The following is a 6,463-nucleotide window of genomic DNA, read 5'->3' on the forward strand; positions in this document are numbered from 1 at the left end:
TTCACCCACCTACTAAACATAAAATTGAGCCCTAGAGCCTTAGGCTGGGATGGAGGGTTCTTTGAGGCTGAGACCATGGGAGCCATGCCCAGGCCAGCGCAGTCCTACAGACTTTGCCTGTCAGTGGGGTGGGCCCTGGAGCTGGAAGAGGAAACAGCGCCTCTGGCAGTGTCACCACGTGCCCCCAACTTTTCCTCTCCCCTGAAGGCCCAGCCCCGAAGGCACCCTCCAAGGGCAGAGGAGGCCTGGAATACTGTGCTCTAGGCAAGATGGACCCCTCAGGCTTCGCCATTCCCAGTTGTGTCTGTCCCTCCATACCCCAAGTCCCCTCAACTGTGTGCTGAGCCTCTGTCTGTGTTTGGGGCGGCGGAGGGGGCGGGGCGGGGGTCAAGGATAGAGTTGGACCAAGTGGAGAGAACCCTCAGGTTTGCTGGTGCTCTCACTCAGTGGCTCCAGAGTTCTCTGATCCTTTGCAAAGCCCTTCTGCCCACTTGTCCTTGGGATGGGGCAGAGAGGCTGTCTTTGCCCCATGAGGCTCTGAGCCCATCATTACCTGGCTGTCCCCTCACTCTTCCACCCCTGACTGTCCAGGGCTGCAGCTGCTGGCTTTGCTGTGTCTCAGGCAATGGTCACAGCCGACCTGCCCTCTGGAACAGCCAGCTGGTGTGCAGAGGGGCCAGCTCAGGGCGGGACATCACGACCTTGCCTGTATCTCCGACTCGGGGCCCCGGAGAAGGTTTGGTGGGTTCTGGGAGGCAGGAGGGTAAAATTCCAGGAGGCAGGTGGCTTGCAGCTCCCCATACCTCGTTTCCTCCCCTCCCAGCAGCGCAGGCTCATGCTCCCAATGAAAAGAGAGCTCTGCTGCTCAACCTTCCCCGGGTTATACAGTGTTTGCTGTTATTGATTATACAGGGAGATGTCCTAAGTGTTTCTTGCTGGTGCCTGGGAAAGCTCTTAATTTATGTGATTTAGCTTATAACTGGCCACTTTCTTGGTTTCTCTTAGATCTGTGGTTCATTGCTTCTTTCGGAATTTCCATACTGACCTTTTACCACTGAAAACGATAGCAAATTTGTCTTTTCCTTTCTAATGTATATAGTTGTTATTTATTTTCCTTGTCTTGTAGCTTGGCTAAGACCTTCAATATAATACTGAAAAATAGTGATGGCTAGAGCATTTGTATCTTGCTTCTCATGTACTTGGGATGCCTCTGGTGCCTCCCTATCTGGTATACGTGCCACTGATTTTGGATAGATAGCTTTTCTCTGGTTAAAGATGGCTCAGTCTAGTCCTGGATGGCTCAGCGCTTTCTTCGTTTATTTTAGAATCTGATTTGCATCACTCATGCAACATTCAGTGTATTTGCTGATTGCTAAGCCTGTCCCTGGGTACCAGAACATGCAAGAAAAATCGATGTAGAAATGGCCCATAAGGAGCTCATGGCCTGATGGAGGATAGAGGCAAGTGAACAGGCCCTTCTCCCTAAACCATGTGGCGTGCATTTGATCACTGTCTGCCTGGCATCGTTCCGGGCACCAGGGATGGGCATTATTTAGATAAGGCCCTGCTCACCCAGAGCCCACAGTCTGGTGGGGTCCAAGCAGCTCACATCCCCTTGGACTCAAGCTCCCACACAGCAGTCGTGATGATCAGCCAGAGACGTTCTCTGCTGCAGAGGCCAACTCGATAAGTGACAAAAGTGCAAGGGAGCTCACTTCTGAGCAGCCCTGAGCCAGTAAAGGGTGGGAGTTGGTGGATACGCACCCCAGCTTCCTCACCCTGTGGGCGGGACAACTCTGAGCTGTGTCCTATACCATCTCTCCACTGAGGGCTGAGCCTCAGCTGCCCACAGAGGGAGCCCGCTCGTTCACACACCTGCTTTGGTTTCCTTTCCTTCCCTGTCTCACTTTCTCTCTCATCTCTGTCAGGAACTGAGAAGGCTCTGAGATTTCACCCAACTTGCAAGCGAACAAGTGAGCCTGCCGTATTCCCAAGGAGCTAGCAGAAGACACGAGACTCCCGGTTCAGAAACAAAGATCAGTGTATTACTCAAGGTAACAGCAGTAGAAAGAGGATTAGCATTTTCTTGCACCATTTCCCTGAACCCAGTTTCCCACAGGGTGACCCAATCAGGGCCAGATGATGCTTGCACATGCAGAGGGTTGCAACACAAGAGAGGAACCCTGAGCGGAGATAACCCAAATCTTTTATTATAGGCTACAAGCAAACCTGCCCCAACTTCGCCCCAGAGGGAGCTATTATCTTTATTATACTGGACGATAAACAAATCTGCCTTTTTCCCTGGATTGTGACACTATCTCTGTCTTCTAAGGCTGTTCACTATAATAATCACCCTTGAAGGGATTGTTTGCAACAGGAGCCATCAGGGCCTCTCCTGGCAGGTGAACGGAAATGAGAGAGAACCATGGAGAGTCATCTCCCGACGCCCTGCTGGTGTTTTCCGGCATCACCTCCCAAATTTGGATCCTTGTCCCCGAGCCTGCTTCTAGGGGAAACCTCCCAAGCTGGGGAGATGACACTAAACAGGCATTAATAGATCTGTGATGTGACTCTCCTTTCTCTGGACCTGTCCTGCAGCAATGCAGGGAGCCACACTGAGGAAGAAAGTTTTCCTCACCCAGAATCGATACTGTTGTGACTCCTAGGGAGACGCTCTGAAGGACTCATAGTGTTTCATTTTTCACGTTGTAATATTTAGTCTATCCGGAATTTCTCGTGGTTGCCTGTATGAGGTGGACTTAATTTCTTTCCAAACTGTTCCATTACCATTTGTTGGAAATTGCACCCGATCTGTCACCACTCTCTTCTAGTCTGCCTGGGGCCTGTCATTTAGAACGTATCACAAACAATCAATTCACAGTAAATAAGCTAAAGAACTCGTGGGTGGCACCATCACTGCGGATCTGACACTCAGTGCTGGCACAGTGTGAGATAAACCCAAATACCCACTCACAATGACACCATTCAGGTCCAAGGGCCATGCAGGGAGGTTGTGAACCTACTACTGCGTTCCCGGAAGATTTTAATATGAATTGAGATGGTTTATTTCTATGAAAATATTTACAGTTAATAAAAAATTTAAAAAGTTAGGTAAAATTTTAGTTTTAAATCTTTTGAATTAAAATTTTGACATCAGTTTATTATAACTGATAATTTGTATTTCGCCTTTTAATTTTACTAATTTTAATTATTATAAAAATAACTTTTGAAATATATTTTAATACTTTAAATTTTTTAATATTTTAAATTAATTTCTATTTTGTGCACTTTTAATAAAATATTTTATTTTAATCTTTTAAATCATTACTGCCAACAGAATAGTAATTATGTGAAAAATCTTGATTATAACAAGATTTTATTCCAGTAAACAACAGTTTTACAGGAATAAAAGCAAGAAAAAAATGAGGCTCAGAGAGAATTTGTGACTGGCTCAAGTCATGTAGGTTGCCTGGCTCTGGAACCACCTGTAGCAGGGTACCTACAAACCCAACAGATGTCACCTAGCAGCTCTGCCTACCCAGGTTGGGTGGGGTCTAGGTTTAGTTCTTTCCTGACCTGGTGCAGACGCCAGGGCCTCCCACCCACTGCCAGCTGCCCCAGAGGAACCAGCACTCTATTGAACTATGTCACTAGGCTGCCCCACCATCCTCCTGCAAGGGCCAAAAGACTTCTCTGTCACAGCACTGCCTCACAGCTCCCTCCTGGGCAGAGTGTCAGCCCTTCTCAACTGGCCCCTGGAGGACGGGCTAGGGGCCCCCTTCCTGTGACATGTCGGGGGTGAGCGGGCAGCAGGCTTGGTGCTGTGCTCAGTGAGAGCCAAGAAGTGACCTGAGGGGGTGAGAGGGGTCAAGTCCATGCCTGCGCCTCTGTGCAGCCTTGGCCAGGAAGAGTTCTCCATCCTTCTGAAGGCAAACAGGTTCTGAGTGGTGAAAAGTCTGCCCCGAGGCCACCTAGCCAGAGAGGGCAGCGCTCCCTTCCCCTCTGTGCCAGTCCTGACCTGCCCCAGGCCCGTCGGCTGGGCCTCAAGACCCCTGCTCCGATGGTGCTGACCTTGGGACCACTCGTGCCCCTCCCTCAAAGTGTGCTGGGCCCGAATCCAGCCCCAGAGCCAGGTCACACCCCTCGCATCCTTCCTGCAGCTTCTCCTCTCCATTCTCTGGGGAGGGAAACTGAGGCACCGACAGACCAGACGCGTGCTCACGGCTGCACCGCTGGACACTAATGCTGGGACCACTCCAGGTGGCCTGACGTCGAAGGCGGGGCCTGTACCCCAGCTGTGGGCCTGGGATCTAGGTGAAGAGCCTGTAGGAAAAGACTGGTCTGAAAGAGTGACAAGAGTCCTGGCCAGAGGCCGCCTGTCCGCCAGCAAGGGGGACTCAGTGAGCAGGGCCTGATGCTTCTGACCCCCCTTGCCCTGCCTCCTACTCTCCTTAGCCCTTCCTACCCGTGGCTGTTCACCAGCCTGGGCAACACACTCGAGCCTACCATCCCTGGGTGCCCACACCCACACAATGCTGCTACCCTCGCACGATGCCCCACCTTTTCCCTACGGTTGCCTGGCTGTCCACTCTGTGCCCACCCCCAAGCTGGAATCTGGGTTCTGCAGAAGCCATGCCACACTTGGACCTGTGCTGGCAGAGCCCTTCTTTAGAAGGGCCCAGCAGACTCGCTGCCGAGATGGGGGAGTCTAAGGAGGCACCTGCAGTCAGGGAGGGCTTCCTGGAAGCGAGGACCCAAGCCGTGGCCTCAGCATCCCATCCCCCTTCACCTAGGTCACTGCTCGTCCTCTGAGCCTCTCTCCCTGGAGTGGCCAGCAAGTTCCAGGAAGCGTCCCCTCTCCCTGCAGTGCTGGTTCCAAGAACTCCAGCTCCTGGCACGCTTTGCTCAGGATTCTTTCCTAGAACAGAGGCCTTGCGCCGCCCAGGCTGCTGGGGTCTCACTGGGCAGCCGGGGGAGGGAGTGGGGGAGGAGGCAGACTGGGAGGGGCCTCTTTTGGAACCAGACACTGGGAGGTGAGCTCAGGCTGTCCGCCAGGAGGGGGCGGCCACCCTGGGTGGAGGGCAGGAGGTTAGTGTGTGTCAGGACACTCTGACTCTGTCGGCTGTGGACGCAGGCCCAGTGAGCTCGGCTCTGAGGCTCCCTAAACACACAGGAGGCTCGCTCTGTGGGCCCAGAACTTCCACCAGCTTGCCGCGCTCCACCCTCCATCTCCCCACGCCCCTACTAGCCTGGCACCCCGGGGTCCCATCCCACAGGCTAACCACAGGCTTCACTCTGGCGTCTGAGCAGAACTTCATCAGATAACCTCCAGAGGGACAGGCCAGGAGACAGGAGTGGCAGGTTCTGAGCAGGGAAGGGGGGACAGGACAGTCAGTCTTGGAGCTCTTGGAAGGGCGTGACACTTGTATTATTAATCCTGTTGTAATTTTATATTCCCTGGTTAAGACGGAGGTTGGTGGGGGTCGGGGGTGACGAGCCCTGATTCGTGGGCAAGGACAGGGCTCAACTTCCCTCAAGGTCACCAGGCCTCCCCCTCTGAAGCGTATCCTCCACCCACACCACCTCTGAGCTGGCACCGGGCCTGCCCACCCGCCTGGGACATGCCAGATCACATTGAGCAACCAGTTCCTGAGAAGCGTTGAAAGCTGTTTGGTTTAAAATTAACTCCCCCGCGTGCCCCTCCCTTGCCTCCTCGGAGTTCTTGGAAGAGGCGCTCTGCTCTTTCTTCCTGGGAAGAGGCCTCCAGCCACAGCTGCTGCGATTCTAGCGAAAACACCTCAGCCGGGTGGGGGCAGGGCACCCGCGCCAAGCCTGCTCTGCTCTCTGCAAGGCCCAGGGATCTCCTGGAGCCTAGCAGGCCCCAGTTTACCGACTGAGACCCAGAGGAAAAAGGGGGTAATTGTCAAAGTGCTGAGAGGGGGGCCCTACAGCCTCCAAAGGCCGCAGTCCCCAATCAGGCACCTGCTGGCTCTGAGTGAAGAGGTCAAGGGCCGTGGAGACCAGTCTGGGCATCTCTAGGGTAGGGAAAGAGGGAGCTGACGGCTCTGATGGCACAGCCAGGACTCTGGTCTATTTTGAGACTTCTATGGCTCGGGGAGATAAAGCAGCCTGCCCAGGTCACCTCCTGTGCCTGCTTAAGCTCAGCCTGCCTACTAGATGCCAGGCTGACAACGCTGACCTGGCAAGGATGCCCACGGCCAGCCCCGTCAGCCACTCATGACAGGGTAAGAGTGCTCTCTGCTAGGAGGCTCCCCTGTCTCTTACCTACACAACTGACTGTCCCGCTAACCCATCCCTTCTGGAGGAGCCTTTGCTTTCTGGTGTTTCTTTGGGCTTCACCTCCCTGGGGCTTTGGAGAAAAGGTTTCCTGAGAACCTGCTCCCCTAACAGCTCCAACCATGGCCGTTCACCCGAAGGAGCTGAGAAAAACAAAGGAATATTT

This window comes from Pteropus medius, unplaced genomic scaffold (assembly GCF_902729225.1).
Source record: "Pteropus medius unplaced genomic scaffold, Ma_sr-lr_union100, whole genome shotgun sequence".
Classification (NCBI taxonomy): domain Eukaryota; kingdom Metazoa; phylum Chordata; class Mammalia; order Chiroptera; family Pteropodidae; genus Pteropus; species Pteropus medius.